Source organism: Condylostylus longicornis, unplaced genomic scaffold (genome assembly GCF_029603195.1).
Source record: "Condylostylus longicornis isolate FDR11 unplaced genomic scaffold, ASM2960319v2 ptg000048l, whole genome shotgun sequence".
Classification (NCBI taxonomy): Eukaryota; Metazoa; Arthropoda; class Insecta; order Diptera; family Dolichopodidae; genus Condylostylus; species Condylostylus longicornis.
Window position 1 is genome coordinate 9,603,928 of NW_026578017.1, and position 19,199 is coordinate 9,623,126.

Below are 19,199 nucleotides of genomic sequence, written 5' to 3' on the forward strand. Positions count from 1 at the left end.
TAAGTTAATGGAGTCTCATCATATTAAGGTGTTCTAATAGCACTGATTGTTTTGTGATTCAAGTAGCGCAAATTGAAAGGACCACGCTAGTGCGGCATAATCACAATTTTTAGGAGTTTTGCTTAACTGCATAATAATTTTATAATTATAAAATTTTTGAATATTACATACATATGTATGTAAGTATAAGCAATCGAGCTTTTTGTAGGTTTCTTACATTGTATTTACACTATAAATTTGAAAAAGTATGCAAATTTTAATTTGCGTTTTTCTTCATTTTCTTATGCTTTTTTTTCTTATATTTTTTTTTTAAATTTTTAAGCAAATTTTCCGCATTTTCATATGTTTGGAACATAGGTGTAATATGCATGTATAATACGATATTATGTGTGTCTGTATACATTTTAATTATAATATTGTGATAAACTGAAGGTTAACAAAGTTTAATGTTAATAATTACAATTATTACTGTTATGTTATTTACAATATGAAAACTTGATTATAATATAAGAGGTATTTCCCTCAATGTTAATAATTGCCAAAAAAAAAATAAAGTGTAAAATAAAAAGCAGTTAAACAATTCCAAATTAAATAAAAGAAATTACAAATCCAACGGTAAACTAAATAAACATAAGCGTACAAAGTGTAAGCTTTAAATTATACGAATTTTTTTTTTTTAATTTTTTAAAATTTTCATTTCTTTCACTTTTATTCTTTTTAATATATTATTACGTATGTTTAAAAAAAAAAATTAAAAATATGGAAAAATCTGATGTGGTCAGCTTATAACCAACCGCAAAAATAGACTTGCAATCTAGTATAGCGAAAGTATTAAACAAGATAGTTTTCTTAGACGCCTTATTTTTTAAATGAAATTTTTATTTTCATATCCAGAAAAATGTAATTTTGGTTTTTAGAGCAAATTCACTTTCCGGGCTCAAATTGTCCTTAAATCTCTGACAATTAGCTTTGTTCAGAAAAAGAAGTCAAATATTTGATTTCAAGAAATTCATTTATTTGCTCAATAGATGTAAAAAATAATATGTAACATCAGTCCCTAGTGGAAGCTCGGTTATCGTGCCTCATATCGTGAGATTAAGGCTACAACTAGACAACTCAAAAATTTTATATTTTTGGATAATTAACTTAAGCGTCATAAAATCGAATGCCTTTTCATCTGGCACCAATACCTAAGCTTAAAAATATTCTTAAATACCCGAAAATGATAATGCATTCATGATAAATTGTTTGTTATTGCTAAATTTTGTAAAGTCAATATCTCTGAATAAATAATTGCGAGTTATCTAGTTTTATTATTAACCTCAAGAATGATCAAAAACATTTATTAAGTTATCAATAAATGAATTGACTCACATAAATTATTAGTTTTTAAAGACACTGGTTGATTATATCTCTAAATAGGGTCAAAAATGTAAATTACAAAAGTTCAGTTTTTGATTTCTTTCGATTTGGCTTATAAAATTTCAAAAAATCTATTAAATATTTTCTTCAGAAATATAAAATCGGCCATAGTAGTTTAAATATTATGAATTTTAAAAAATAGGTTAAAACGAAGTCGAGGTACGTACAAGCACAAAGCCAGACAAACCGATGTCTCTTCAACATTTTTGTTTACTTACTTTCTCTTTCTATCACAAAGATATGCATTTTGGTTAAAGATTTGTGAAATTTAGTGCTATCACAGTACCTTCCTTATTTATAAGTAATGTGATTTGTTAAAAAAAGACAAGCCAATATGAAAATATTAAAATAAAAAAAAATATTTCCGATGTTATGAAGAACCGTTGTTTAACTAAACAAGTGAGTAAAATTTCTTATAAGGGAATTTCTTGTTTTTTTTTCTTTTCATGTTCCGTACCGTTTCTTTCTTATTAAATTTTCTTTATTAAATGAGCGCGAAAACATATATGCACATATATGTATTTGATGGGATGTAACCAACCTTGAAAAGGTAAATTTTTCTTTTTTTTACAATGAAAGTTATTGTCGAAGAAATTTTTACATATGTATACACATGTGGATATTATGATATTGTTGAAACGAACAACACTTAATATTTCCAAGTTATGTTACCGTACAGCCTAAGTTTTAAAATTTTTTGTCCAATCCTCCTATATAGATACCTATAAATATTGTGCATGTGTTTACATATATAACGAACTTATACAATTAAATTGTAGATATACAAGTTGTTTTTATGTCTATGAATATTTTCATATTACTTAAAACTTAATATCATTAATAATTTAATCACAATTTAATATCTAATTATGATTTTATAGTTAATGTTATTTAATTTAAGTAATAATTTCATTTCCACTTTTAATGAAGTTTTTATATACAATAATTGTGCGTAATTAAATTTACTGAATAAATTACGCAGGCGTTTACATGGCATAAAGGTTTGCGTTGAATTTTCGTTAGAAATTTAAAAATGGGGAAGTACAATTAAAGGAACATACATAACTAGTTGAAAACAAGTTGAAAATATTTTGATTTTATAATAAATTGATGTTAAAATTTTAATTTTTTCCTTTCTTATCTAACATAATTGCATAACATATTATAATTACAGGTATAATAATTATGTATAAACAAACTTCCACTTTAAGTTCATTTTTATTCAATTATATTCAATAATGTTATATAATATTTATATATGTAAATGCAATTTAATACGTAATATAAAAGAAAACGGAAGCAATTAAAAATTCTTGAGTAAAAATTTGTGTAAATTTCAAAAGAAATCAATTTTAATATGAAAGGTTTTGACTTTCAAGAATCGTTTACTTTTTATACAATATTTTCTTAAATTCCATAAGTAATTTTTAATTTTTACGAACAAAATTAAAAACTATCAAAGCGGATTATATAAATCATGGCGGATGCAACTTTTACAGGTTGTTTTTACTCTTAAACAATAATTTCATTCATAATTTTATCAATATGAGATTTTAAACTTGGAATTCTCTACCACTTCTGCATTACTTATACAATTATTCATTTTCTCACGTATCTACATTTTTACGTTCTTTCTATTACAGGTAAATCCCCAAATACAAATTAAATTTTTGTTATTTTATAGGAATTATATTATTAACCATATTTTATTCATTTTATAGGAAAATATTCAGTAATTCACACATATGAGAGGCTAATAAAAAATTTTGTGGGTATTTTAGTTTTTTGGGGATTAAGAACTTTTCATAATTATCAAGAAATTTTCCAAGATTATACAAAGGTATGCACTCTTTTACTCAGATAGTTTGACTGGGTCTTTCAAAATAATAACGAAGAAGTCCCAAGAAGGCGAAACCGAATTATATCCATATAAAGAGCAAATGCTGACTCCCGACGATTCTGAAGTCCTTCACACATAGAGACAGCAAAAACTCGGCTAATTCTTTTTGTCTAATGAGTTTTTAAAAATGGGTTTCAGGCGGTCATAGCGGCTTTGCTCTTTCACCCTTCGATGTCAGCTCTACCTATCATTTTGAAGTAAAATTCACCAAGCTTTGGATTTTTCATTCAAAGCAGTGTGAGCTGTGTTAACACCATCGTGTGACAGATTATATTTTTTCTAGTGATGACAATTTGTATAAATTACATATTACTTATTATACTGTAATAACTAAAAGATATTCGAATTATAATTTACAGTCGCGTTGATTTAACAGTCAAGAATACCAAGAATTTCAGAAACATTATATTAAATTTCATTTAATCGTGATTATACAAAAATTATTAAATTACCAATAAATTATTATTTCGATCTATGACTCCAATAAAAATAACAATCATGTTGAATATACGTCAAGATTTTAATTTGAATGCCAATATAATGAAGAGCAATTAAAAAAAGAAATAGAGTTCTAAATCTTATTTATCATTTTTACCGACCGCATTGTGTATACAATAGGTAGGTTATGTGATGGCAACAAATTTTGCATATAAAGTTTTCGGTGGGAATGCACTTCTCCATAGTAGGGAAGTGTAAATAAACTATTTTTAGCAACCTGTCGGTCTGTGTGTGCACGCGTGTATCTCAAGTTCGGCTGAACTGATTTTGATGAAATTTTATATGTAAGTTTATTTCCACCATGGCACGGATTGATCAACTTTTGGTATATATCAGGCGTCGGGAACTGCACTTTTTAGCGGGCCTGTTTTACATTTTTGAACATTTTGAAGAAAGTATTCAACCGATTTACTTGAAATTTTATATATAAGCTCAGCTCGACCGTCCGCAAAAATTCCTATGTTTTGGAAGAAATCAGGCATCGGGAACTACACGTTTACTACGGGCCAAATATACATTTTTGTGTATATAAGGAGAAATAATCAACCGATTTCATTGAAATTTAATATTTGAATTATTCGTATTAAAACAATGAACACGTAAATTTTTTGGAAAGATCAGGGCTCGAAAACTGATTTGCGGGCCGATTTTACATTTTTCAGCATATCTACGGAACGAATTGATGGAATTTCTTGAAATTTGACATTTGAGTTCTGGTTGTTACCGAAACTAACTGGCGAGCATTTCAGGGAATTCGGATAGCACAAAGCGAAACTCTATTAAGAGTCAAATTTACATTTTTCTAGGTATGTTAATAATAAGCTTACTAATGTCCTAAAAATTGGAAAGAAGTATTTAAAAGACATTTTTATAATATTCTGTAACACTTTCACTTAACTAGACAATACACAATGCGGTCGGTTATGTGCTGACCACATCAGATTTTTTTTTTGTCATTGGCGTAATTCTTAAAATAAATTTAAATTAAATCTCCTTTAATATTTAAATTTCTTTTAAAATCAATTCGCAGACAGACATAATCTTATCATAATTTTAAATTCAAGAGCTCTCAAAATTATTTCAAAAGTGTAAAATGTCATATTTTTAAGTAACTTCATTTAAATTTACGAGTACAAACATACTTAAAATTTAAAATTAATCAAACTAAAAATAGAATATGAAATTATTTTTACTTTTAAAATAAATTTGAATAGAAATTAATTTTCACCACTTTGAATTAGTAAGTAATCAAGAAATTATTAACTAGATTATCATTGTAAGGCTTATCCAATCGCTAGTTGCCTTCCATAATATTAAATTTTATAAAGTGATGCAAAAACCATAACTTATACTTTTAATACAATTTATTTGCAATTATAGCTGCAAATTATTATGCAACATTATATATAATTATTATTTAAATTTGAAATTAATTTAATTTTAATATCATACATAAATATTTTTCATTTCAATCCGAGAGCCTTTTCTCATTGCATTTTCATTGTTTTTTAGTGGAAATACACACATACCTATATAATATAGAGAAATATAAATATTTTATTAATTTTATTAAAACTTGAATTAATCATTGTATACAATGTTAAACAAGTCTTTATAATGTTCATTTCCTGAAAATCAACTTAGGAAATGTAATAGAATTATTATACATTAAATAACATTTTCATTGTAATTTTTCCGATTTTTCTCGTACATATTATGTTCAAGAAAAAAAAAAAGGAAATACCTTACTACCTTAAAAGCATTTAAACAGAAATCAATTTTTTACATTATTTACCACACTAACTTCAATATTTAATTTACACACTAAATAGCAATTATAAATTCGCAAATTCAGATTTATGTAAAAACTAGTTTAACATGAATATTTCGTTTTATTAGTGTTCAAAAATTGAAATTAATTTATGGGAAAAAAGTATAGAAATAGTTGCATCGATTCAAAATAATTTTTCGTTTTTAATATTAATAAGACAAAAATAATATTTAATTAAATAATAAAGTTTTAACTAAATTGAACTTTATACTACACTCAGCGGCATATGATTATCTTCAAGCCTCAAATATCAATAAAAATTAATTCTTCTTTCAATAATGATTGTTAATTAAACTAATTAAAAAATTTCGAATTTGTAACAAAATTAATATTCAACAAGCTTTGATTTTAAAATATTCAAATGCATAAACGAGTATTCAGAGGCTGCCATAATGTCTAACAATGTTAGAAACTATCTGTTTAAAAAACTTCGTATTAAAATATGAAGCACCAATATTTTGTTTAAAATTTTGTTTTATTTCTCGTAAAAGACGCTTCTAAAATAAAATGTGCTTTTTGAAAGACCTGAACCATTTGGAAAGATCTGAATCATCTCTTATACAAACTATATATAACACAATTTTATAATAAAAAATACTACTAAAATATTTTATATAAAACGCGTTTATATTTGAAGTTGAAATACCTTTTAATTTCAAAAGTATTACAAACGAGTTCAGACAATTTATTAGTTAAAATTGTATTTTAAAAGATTTTGCAAATGGGTTGTGTGTTTTATAATATAAAGAGCTTACATATATGAAATGTCTTAATATATTTTCATTGAGCAATGAAAGCTATATGAGGAACAAAAAGAAATTATAACAATAAATGCATAAACTTCAAGTATTCTTATATTTATTGGGGAACTGAATAAGCATTTTGAAGTTATGATACTTACCAAGTATTAAATTTTAAATGTTGCACGAAGCTTTTATAACAGCTTTCACTTTTATCAAAATTGCTGCTGCATTTTGCTGACTCTGTTTTTTTTGCTATATTTCCACTCACATTTTCAATTTACTTAGCAAATTAGCACATACTATCGCGGTTGTTGTTGTTGGTATTTCTTCTTAAATTAATTTTTAAATACATAAGGTTTCACTATAATGTGCCTCTGTAGGAATAAGATGAGAAATAAACTTAAGCTTCAAGTAGAATATAGTTTAGAGCATGGAAATTATTACATTTTCCCTTCGTTATTCTACAAGAATTCTGTATAAAATACTGTACAGTTATTCTATACCTATAATTGCTGTAAAATGGCTTAAGTTCCAATATTTTATGATTGTGTAGATTTACTCTTCTAGAGTCGCATTTATACTATATGGCCATTATTCATTATTCAATATTTAAAGTATTTGTTACAGTGCATACGAAAGACTTCATTTTATAATAGCGAAATAATTTAATTGGAATATTTTATAATATTAAATTGCAGTTTAATTAAAAAATGACAAATATACATAATATGTTTCATAATATATTGATTTACAAAAACATCCCATTTATTAATTAATCAAATTTTTATTTAAATATATGTAAATAAATATTTTACGTATCTTGTTTGCATTGGGCGTATCTGCAGTCAACTGAAATTTCAACAAGTTTATACTTAAAAAGATAATCCCCAAACAACACCAAAGTCGTATAATCGACCGGTTAATTAAATGTATCAATTATGTAATCTGGAGAAATATTTTTGGTTTATATACAAGTACAAAATATTTGATTTATTTCATGATATAATTTTTCTCCTGTCGACTTAGAGTATGTCATATTTGGAAAGATAATCGTAAATGTTTTCTGCATAAAGAATATTGTTGGTATTCATGTAACAGTTGTACCACTACATTGATAATTTTCAAATAACTTTTTGCATATTCAAATAATTTGTTGAATTTCTTAATTAAAAGTAACCACAACTAATAATTCTTAGGATATGCAGATTTTACTTTATGCATGTAACAAATATATAAAAATTGACTCATCAATAACTTTGGCCATCAAATATTTGACAATATATTGTTGAATTAAAAGAACATTTTATTCATACATAAATAACTTTATTGTAATTAAGCCAATATAAATTTAATGTTAGATCTAAAGCTTCTAATTCGCCGGTAAATATTTCAAAGCTCTGTTAAAACTATGCAATTTTAATTTAAATTTTTTTAAATACACGCATTCCTAAAAATATGCAATAAAATTTATTAAAAACATTTTCTCTTGTTTTTTAAGTTGAAAGCTTTTTGTTTTGCATTTCAATGTTCATAACAGTGTGTATGTTCAGAGCTAGCTCAAGTATGCATTTTTTATTGCTTTCTTAATTTGAGTTTTTTAACTGCAGATTAAATCAAAAAAAACTTTCACGTTATATAAAATTATTTTAGTTAAATAGGAAAGCTTTGTAAAATTTTTTTATCCAAGTCCTCTGTTCGTGCCATACATGTACCTATCTTAAAATATAACCTAAAGTCGATGTTAAGCTGCTGTTCTAAAATAATAATTTTTTTAAATGAAATTTATTCATATTTAAAATTCTGAAAAATTGAAATTGTATATTATGATCATATCAATCTGTCGGTCTGTGCGTGCGGGCGTCTGTCTAAAATTCAGTGGAGGGGATTTTGATGAATATTTACATATATATGAGTTTAGTTTGGCTATGTCACAGATTGACCAATTTTTAGGATGCGTCAGGTCTAAATTTTGGCATGTAAAAAGAAATAATTTAAAAATTTTTTTTTGAAATTTAATATATGGATTTAGGGTGTTAAAACAATGAACGTTTTTGAAAAAATGAGGGTTCGAATATCTAAAGAATTAATTTACAAAATTGGCTGTAATTTAATATTTGAGTTCAGACTGCTAACTTTTCAGAAAATTTTAATGACATAAGTAAAACCTTATTAAGAGCCAAATTTGCATTTTTCTACGTATGTTAGCTTAAAGACTACTAGTGTTTTTAAATTTTAAAGATAGTTGAGCTGCATTTATTTTATAAACTTTCAAGGTCATTTTCATAATCTTATGTAACAATTCCGCTTAAGTAAGCAAAACTGCTTACTATCGGTTATGTGCTACTCACATCAGATTTCTTTTTTACTCTTTCTCTACTCTTAAAAAGTTAAAAGTTGGAAAATCCAAATATACAGTAGAGTTTCTGTTTTATATACAAACACATGTATTTAGTAATACTAAGTTAGTATTATTTGCAAATTATATTAAAATAATGTTTAAAATTGACTAAAGTCGCTGTACCTTAAATTCAAAGTTGCTGAAGTTCAATACTACAAATGAATACTGTCAATTGAAAAATAATCTTTAAAAAATTTATTTTAATACAGATTTTACGAAGGTATTGTGACAAGACAACTACACATTTTGTGTAACTAGGACAGGGTAAGTATTAGGATGTATGTATGTATTCAATTGTATGTATTCAATTTTTTAAAGAATATTTCCAGGTGGATAGTGAGTATGCTGAAGCTACAGGGAGTCACATGTGATTCCCTAGCTCATTTCGATTCAAAGGGAGCAAATTTGTTATAGATTATAAAAATTGCGACTCTGCTGTAAAAAGTAACTTATAATTTGCTACATTATTTACTAATTTAATAACTACTAATAATTATTTGATTACTTGAAAATTTATAATAATATTTATTTCTCTAATTAAAAATTCAATAGATGGAAATTTATTTGGAAAAGTTAAAAGTTAATACATAATTAAAAATTAATATTTATTAAGATTATCTAATGTCTTTGTAAAAATTAATTCATAGAATGACTTAAAATTTTGCATATACAAAATATTTTAATTTAAATTCGTAATATAAAAATAAATCTAAGATTAAGTTTAAAATAATTGCACGATAAGGTTATTAAGTTTTCATGCTAAAATATCCAAAAGTTTCTGGTTAAGTCTGGAAAGTTTCAAAGTAGCTATTTGGTTTTTATTACATTTTGAACATTTAAAAATATTATCTTTGAATCAAACTAATTGATATTTTAATATTTCTGTTTATTTTTGTTGTCTCTATGACTAATTTGAATTGATTATACATTTTGTTTACCTATTCACCTTAATTTAAGATCTGCGTTATTTTTTTTATTGCTATAATTAATTTTGTCTACCGTAATATCGTTAATATTTTCTTTTTTCGATTAACTAGTATTATTGTTTTGAACTATTTAGCGAATATAGCTATTTGGAGAAAAAATTAATAATCTGTCGTCATTAATAGCGAAAAAAAAACGTTTTTTAGCTTTAATAGTCAAACCTAATACTATAATAACTTCTTAGTAGTACACATGCTCGCCTTCTGTCGCCAATTAATAACTGTTAAAGGTAAAAATTATAATATTTACGTCAAATGTTTGTTTTGTTTCTTCGAAATTTTTAGTTAAGACAAAAATATTAATATTTGGTTATGAGTTCATCTTCGATCTCTAAGGTTTCAACATCAATCATATAAAATTTTATATCTAAGCAAGATTTTTTCAGTAAATTTGAACTTTAATCAAAAGTTTTATTTTCGTTTATAATTTCAAATAATATTGCGTATTTTCTTAAATTTTAATTAAATTTAAAGTTTTAGATAAGCAACTTATTATTTATAAAGTCCTCCAATCAGCAACATAGGTATTTCCATTTTATCGTTAATAACATTAAATTTCGAAATAATAGTCACGTATATTTCTGTGCGTCTAAATTGTGCATACGCACATTTGTACATAAATTACATTTATTAAATCAATAAATAAAATACTCAAAGCTCATTTAGTAGCTAAAATAATAACAAAGTTTAAAAAAATTATTGATTTTATTTTATGATAACATTATTTTACTAATTTTACAATTATAAAACCCAATAATATAATTTCTAAAGAAATTTTTTTAATTTTAACTCAAATTACTACGAAACTACTGATAATAAGTACTATTTACAGCATAAGATTCCAAAGTAAATAAAATTATACTACAGTTGAGAACTGGTAAGAAATGATATTTTTTATCAACAATTGGTAATCAATTTGTAAAATTGCCGGAAATCTATGTCACTCTATAAGAATAGTTAAGTAAACATTTTTCAAATTACTTCTATCCTTTTCTATATAAAGTACAAAACTATCAACATTAAACGATATTAATAAAATTGCAAATTAAACTTACATCTACAGGGTGTTTCAGAAAGGTATACAACAACATATACCATTTGGCTATTGAGAGGATCGAAATTAGGTAAAACATTTGTTCCGGACTGGATGCCAAATCTCAAATGTTTCCGAGTTTCAGGGATTTTAACAAATTTTCACGAAATTTTTACTTATCCAAGTTTTTTTGATTATAGCTTGCGTTCTGAAGAAGATGGAGACTTTAAAAAAATAGTTTTAAAAAGGCCTAGTAAAGGGCTTAAAATAAACATTTTGCTTGATTCTGTATTTTATGTGTCTTTGAAATACAAAGCATTCATACTTAAATCAAATTTTTAAATTGAAAAAAATGAAATTTTTTCTTTGTTTTATTTTTTCAGTTTTTTTGTAACTAGAAAATTTCGTAAGAAATTTTTTTTTATAGAGTTTTACCCAGCTGCTTAAGCTTTAATTTAAATCCTCAAACATTAAAAAAAATTTTTGTGGTACAGAAATGTTAAGATTTTGAAGGCCCTATTTTTCACTACTTTCGATTTTTATTGATTTTAATCGCGGTAATTATCAACTATCATTAACTTTGGATGACGAGATTCACTCGTAAAAACAGTTCTTATTTTTATGAGCGGTTATTTTTATAGACAAATACGTTAATAATAAAATTGAAACGAAATTTTATACAAACTTTTAATTTGAAAAACAAAAATTGATTTTGAAAAATTTGAAATTTTCAAAAAGAAAAACTAGAATTTTGTATTAGAAAAAACAAAAAAAAAATCTAGTAATCAAAAATTTTTTTTCGAAACTTTTCTTGGTAAAAAAATTTATAGGTTTTTTATTTTTCCCAATTTTTATAAGAAATGGTACCTATATGGTTTGAAATTTTTAAATGCGTTTTTCTCACGTTGGGTGCAATTTAAAAATTTGAAAAAAATATTTTTGAAATCTAGACACCATTTGGCATCTGAAGTTACTAAAATTATCGAGCTGGAGCGATTTTTCAAAGACATGCTATACAAATTTTGACATTTTATTCTAATAGAAATTTTTTTTTCAATAGGAAAATTTATTTTTTTTTAACAAAATGGAGTTTGTAAATGAAGTGGTATTAACATTATGAAGCTAGCAAACAATTAATAAATAATTAAATAGGATTAATAAGTTTTAAATATATTTCTAGATAGCCTAAAATTGGTATAAGGTTGATGCAACTAAAGATGTGTTCGAGTAAAACTGTAATAAGTTTATGTTTGGCAGGGTTGTCACGTAATAAGATTATATTTATATATATTCTTTATATTTGAATTATATTTTCCCTAATGGCGATAAACGCCGATCTATCCAAGTTTGGCACTACTGCCGATTTGGAGAATCTTTAGTTTTAAAAGGAAAAACAAGATGTTTGTAGTTTCGATTCAAAACTTTGATTGTTTATTTCAAAAACTTATTCTACTATTTATACTAAATTCTTATTCTAAATTTACTTTAAATTGTTATTGTAATATTTACAATATGTTTCTTAAAATCTAGGTTTCTAGTTAATTATTTCTATTTCCTGGAAAAGAAAGTGCAATTCATATACCTTCATTCACTCATTACTTAAAATTACGTCAAACAATAATAATGACTGAAAATGCATAGGCTTGCATTTTTCATATTAACATTATGCATACCGCTTTATACTCTAATGTATAATATAAACATAAAGGTATACATTGTTGTTATACACACCATAAAGTGTAAGCGAAACATATGTTCACCATATGATAATATGCCGCTTGTTTGCAAGTAATGAAATTTTAAACCGTTTAGGTAAGCAAAGTATGTATGCTATATATTATGGTAATGTACGTATATCGTGAATAGGTAGGTATATAGTAATGTATGTAATTAATGTATGTATATTGTATATGCATTACACCCTTTCCGTTCGGAAAAATAAAATTTTTTATTGGAAAAAAAAATTTTATTGTTGTTTGTATAGTTTTAATCTATTGTTATGTATGGTTTTTATTGTATTTTTTATTTTTATTTTGGAATTTACGCCGTCTGTTTGAATTAATTTGTATGGACCATTATATGGGCTATCTAATTTGTATTTATTTTCATTTTTAACAAATACTAAATCGCCTATTTGAAATTGTATTGGCTTTAAATTTATATCATATTTATCTTTTCTTTGTTGTTTTACGGTTTCAGTTAATTTTCTTGCCTGTTTGGCAGCATAATTTAATCTGGCTTTTAGTTCTAAGGCATAGTCATCTATGTCTTGAATTGGAATATTATTATTGAAATTTAAATCAGTTGGTAAAGTGGCTATTCTCCCGTAAACTAATTCGAAAGGTGAATAGTTAGTGTCTACGTGAGGCATTGTATTATAGCAAAAAGTAAAGTATGGGATCCATTTATCCCATTCATAGTCTACTGTGAAAGATAATAAATATTGATTAAGAAATCTATGATTGCGTTCTATTGCGCCTAAAGTTTGATGATGGTAAGGTGTAGATTTTAAATGTTCTACACCGAAAATTTTAATTATATTTTGAAAAGTTTCATTAATGAATTCTGTGCCAAGATCTGTTTTAACTGTTTTAAAATTACCGTATCTTAAGATAAAGTTTTCAACTAAGGCTTTAGATATAGTTTCTGCGTTTTTATTTTGAAGTGGTATTGCTTCAACGAATTTTGTTAGTTCGCATTGTATTGTTAATATGTATCTAAAGTCATTACTTAATCTTAGAGGGCCTACAGTGTCCATGCTTATTTGTTCAAAAGGTGCTGATGGCGTGTTTGTAATTTGCAACTTTTCTTTATTATATTTTGTTATTTTATTTTTATTACATGTTTGACAGTTGCTGATGTATTTCTTTACATCTTTATTTAAATTTTTCCATATATATTTTTGTTTTATTTTATTTATAGTTTTCTTGGTACCTGTATGTCCACTTTGAGGACTATTATGATGTTCTACTATAATTTTATTTTTTAATTCATTATTATCGATTTGAATTGGTGGGGTATATAATAATATTTTTAATTCATGCCTATTATTTTCATTTATCATTTTATTGTACAATTTTTTCAATTTATTCATATTTATTTCATTAAAAATTTTGTCTTTATTTGACAAGGCTAGCACTTCTATATTTTTCTTTTGTGTAAAAATAATATGCTTCTCCAAGATCGAACCTAAGTCGCGAGATGGATTATCACTTACTATCGGTACCATAATTTCCCCGTTTTTTATTATTGGCATGTTTTCTTTATCTACCGGATTTTTATTATTTTCATTTTTATTGTCGACAAATTTTATTTTTGGTATACCATTTATTTCTGTAATGGAAGTACAATTCCATATAAAACATTTTTCTTTATTTTTATTATTATTTTTACTTTTGTTTTTATCTATAGTATTATTTTTCTTACTTATACTACGAGTTACTATATTAATGGCGTGGGTAGGGATCATTTCTTTTAATGTATTTGTATTTATTTGGATGCGTGATAAAGCATCTGCGTTAGTATTTATTTTTCCTTTCTTAAATTTTATTTCAAAGTCATAGTCCATAAGATCTATTCTAATTCTTGTCATTTTAGACGATGGATTATTGTGTGTAAATAGACTTACTAAAGGTCTATGATCTGTAACAATTGTGAATTTCCTGCCATATACATAGGGTCTAAAATAGGATATAGCCCAATGTATACTTAATAATTCTTTTTCTATTATTGGCTTATTTAATTCATGTTTATTCAAAGATCTACTAGCGTAAGCGATTGGCCTGTCACTTCCGATTTCTCCTTGAGATAAAACTGCGCCAAAGGCAAAATCTGAGGCATCTGTTGTTATAATAAATTCTTTATTGAAATCTGGATAGGTCAGAATAGGGGGTTTAATTAATTTTTGTTTTAAAGTTTGGAATGATTTTTCACAATCATCCGTCCAATCAAATATTACATTCTTTTTTGATAAATTATTAAGTGGTTTTGCAATTTGTGCAAAATTTTGTATGAATTTTCTATAATAATTGCAAAAAGCTACGAATCTTCTTGCGTCGTCACAATTTTTTGGTGTGGGGTAATTAATTATTGTGTCATATTTAGATGGATCAGGTTTTACTCCATCCTTTGTGATTAAGTGTCCTAAGTATGTCACTTGAGTTTTTAGGAAATTACATTTTTTGGGATTTAACTTAAGGTTATATTCCCTAAGTCTTTGAAATACTTTAACTAAATTATTATTATGGTGCTGTAAACTACAACCGAAAATTATTATATCATCGACATATATGAAGGCTTCTGAGTCTAGTCCAGCTAGAGCTATAGAGAGCATTCTCTGAAAACTATTGGAAGAAATTTTCAAGCCAAAAGGTAATCTTTTGAATTGGTAGTGTCCCTTATTTGTTGAAAAAGCAGTCACTGGTTTTGATTCATTATCTAATTCTATCTGATGAAATGAATTGCTTAGATCAAGTGTTGAAAAATATTTTGCTCTGCCAAGACTATCTAAAATATATTCAAGACGTGTAAGTGGAAATTTGTCGTCGACTATTTTCTTATTTAATTGTCTATAGTCTACAACCAATCTCCATCTTTTTTCGTCATTTTCATATTTCTTGGGTACTATTAACAGAGGTGAATTATATGGGCTATTGGAATTTTCTATAATTTTGTTTTTAAGTAGTTGATCTACTTGTGTTTGTATTTCTTTTAATTGTGTTTGAGGTAATCTGTAATTTTTTATGTAAACTGGGGTTTTATCTTGAAGTGGAATATTTTGTGTATAGAAATTGTTATGTGTTAATTTATCTTTTTCTAATTGAAATATGTCTGAAAAGTTTTTGCAGATAGTTAGAATAGTTTGTTTTGCTTTTTCATCTAAAGTAGTCACATTTAGTTCTTTCAATAATCCTTCAGTTCTATTTTGTTTTATACTTGAAATTTTTAATATGTCGTAATTCTTTAAAGGTTTTATTTTGGGTTGCAAATTTGTTATTGTAGCACTTCGGTTATTTGTATTTAGGATTTTTATATGGGGTACACCCTTTGCAGGTATAATTGAATTTGCTAAGAAAATACCTTTTCCTAAATCTTGGTTTAATATGACACTGTCCTCTTCAATTTTTATGTTTAGGGGGTATATTATTTCTGTCCGTGCAGGAATATTAATTTGATTGTAATTTGGTATTTTGGTTTCAATGGGAACTTCAATTTCTTCTCCATTGACCTTTATAGAAAACAAGAATGTATCAAAATCTAAAATACATCTGTATTTATGGAAAAATTCTGAACCTAATATGCCGTCAGTTGGAATTGGAAATTCTGAGCCTACTACATGGAATTTATGACTCATATAAGTATTGTTAACTTTTATTTTTAAAGAAATGGTTCCTACTGAATGAATTGGGTGTTCATTCACGCCTGTAATTTTACATATTTCATTGCTATTTATAAAATCTTCATTTTCTATTAGTTCTTGTTTTATTATGGAGATCTCTGCTCCCGTATCTAATAATAAATTTAAAAAGTTAAAATTGGTTTTCAATTTTACATAATTTATATTATCTTTATTTATCTTAAAGATTTTTGAATTTTCATTTAGATTATATTTATTTTGTTCATATCTCCGATGAGCTCCTCGGAGACCTGACCGTTTCCCTGTTCTATATTTATTTGTCTAACTTTAAATTTCTTATTATTTCTATATTTATTATTGTTATCGTTATTATTCCTATTTTGGAAATTATTATTTCTGTTTTGGAAGCTATTTTTATTGTGAAACCTATTGTTACTATACTTAAGACCGTTGTTGTATTTGTTGTTGTTTTTATTATTTTTGTTGTTATAATAGTTGTTTTTGTAGTATAGGATGTTATTTGTTGTTGTTTTGTTGTTTGTGCTTGCTTCAGTGGCAATTTTGACAGCTTCATTGAATGTTTTGGGTTGTGCTGCGAATATTAGTGAGTGTAGGGGTTCTGATAATCCTGTTTTGAAAGTCCCTAGAGCAAGTTGATCATTGAGTTTTACTATGGTTGCTCTGTGTTCTTCACCTAGTTCGAGTAGTTGTACCATATTTAATTCAGCTATCAGTTTTTCTATTCTTTCTATGTATTTGTTGAGTGGTCTGTTGGCTTGTATTGTTGTTGATAATTCAGTGTGTATTGTAGTTTGGTTTTTTCTGTTTGAAAAAACTTTGTTAAATATTTTCTCGAATTCAACGAAATTTTCAGGTTTAGCTTCTGTTATTATTTTGTTTCTTGTTTTTTCATTTATTCTTGTATGATAGATAAACTGAATTAATTTTTGTTTATCTGTTTCTTTTGTTGCGTCATATAAATATTTGGTTAGATTTATAAAATTGTTTAAATTTTGACTTTCACCGTCAAATAGAGGTATTATCTTAATTGTCTTATCTATGTCAAATTCCATTGTTGCTTCTTTTATTATTGTTGTGTTGTTATCTTCACTACTTGTATCTGATGTCAGGGTTGTATCCTGTTCTGTTATATTCTCCAGTTTTGTAATTTTTGTTAAATTTATGTATACTTTCAAGAATTTTTCATGTATTGCTGCTTTAATTTGCTTATCTAAAGCGCTATTTTTCAATATATTGTTATATTTTATTTTGATGTTATTTATTATTGTTTTTCTTTCTTCTAAGTCTGAATTTGTTATTCTTTTTTCCCTAGAATAGAGATTTTCTAATTTCGTTAGGGTTTCTATTTGTTGTAACAATTCATTGATGGACATTAAAAGAGAATTTTTCGTTTATATATTCTTTATTTTAAACAGTAATATTTGTTAGTTCTTTCTTAATCGTTTTCTTTAAATAAGTAGCAAAGTATTTAAGTAGTATTTTTACGATGGTTAAGATTATTAGTATTATTATCAGTATTACTATTGTTTGTTCCTGGTTTGTTGTAATGGTAGGTTGTATGGGCTGGATCTCTGATGGTTGATTGTTAAACGTTGTAATTTCTTCATTCTTACTAGTTCCTGTTCCCATTTTTACGGAATTTGAGCTCTTTTATTACTAGGTTTAGTTCTTGCTGGAATGCTTTTCTTTGATTGATGTTTGATATTGGTATTAAATATTGTAGTTCTGCCTTCTTTTGTCTTAATTTGACTAATCTTCCTCCTCTTGTTTTTTGTTCCTTGGGCTTGGGTTGTTTGTCTGGCTTCTTGAGTATATACCTGTTGAGGTATTCTTTCGCGCTGATTGTCTTCTTTTTGTTTAGGTTCTCAATTGCTTCTTTTGTCTTTCTGATTTGTTCGTCAATTTCTTCAATTTCTTCTTGGTATTTTGTTGCTAGTGGTCCCTCAGGTGTTGATGGTAGATCCAAAAATTTCCCTGGTGTGGGTGGTCTTTCTAATTCTACATAGTCATTAGGTGTTGGTGGTCTTATTGTAGGTTCAGTTGTGGCATGGGTCGCCATGTAATAAGTTTATGTTTGGCAGGGTTGTCACGTAATAAGATTATATTTATATATATTCTTTATATTTGAATTATATTTTCCCTAATGGAGATAAACGCCGATCTATCCAAGTTTGGCACTACTGCCGATTTGGAGAATCTTTAGTTTTAAAAGGAAAAACAAGATGTTTGTAGTTTCGATTCAAAACTTTGATTGTTTATTTCAAAAACTTATTCTACTATTTATACTAAATTCTTATTCTAAATTTACTTTAAATTGTTATTGTAATATTTACAATATGTTTCTTAAAATCTAGGTTTCTAGTTAATTATTTCTATTTCCTGGAAAAGAAAGTGCAATTCATATACCTTCATTCACTCATTACTTAAAATTACGTCAAACAATAATAATGACTGAAAATGCATAGGCTTGCATTTTTCATATTAACATTATGCATACCGCTTTATACTCTAATGTATAATATAAACATAAAGGTATACATTGTTGTTATACACACCATAAAGTGTAAGCGAAACATATGTTCACCATATGATAATATGCCGCTTGTTTGCAAGTAATGAAATTTTAAACCGTTTAGGTAAGCAAAGTATGTATGCTATATATTATGGTAATGTACGTATATCGTGAATAGGTAGGTATATAGTAATGTATGTAATTAATGTATGTATATTGTATATGCATTACAAAACAATTAATTTAAATTTATACGATTGAATAGAAATAAATTTGAAAGAAGAAAAACATAAATTTTTGCCGAATTATGTAGGTGAGTCTCATAGGAGAATTTGGTGTTGAATAAATCTGGTTTGATTTTAATTAAATTTTTGGCTCACAATATCTGTGGTTTTTGTGCTACATCTTCTACCATAAAAAATTTTTAATGCTTGACGACTTAAATTAAAGCTTAAACGGCTGGACACAATTTTATAAAAATAATTTTCAAGGTTTTAAAAAA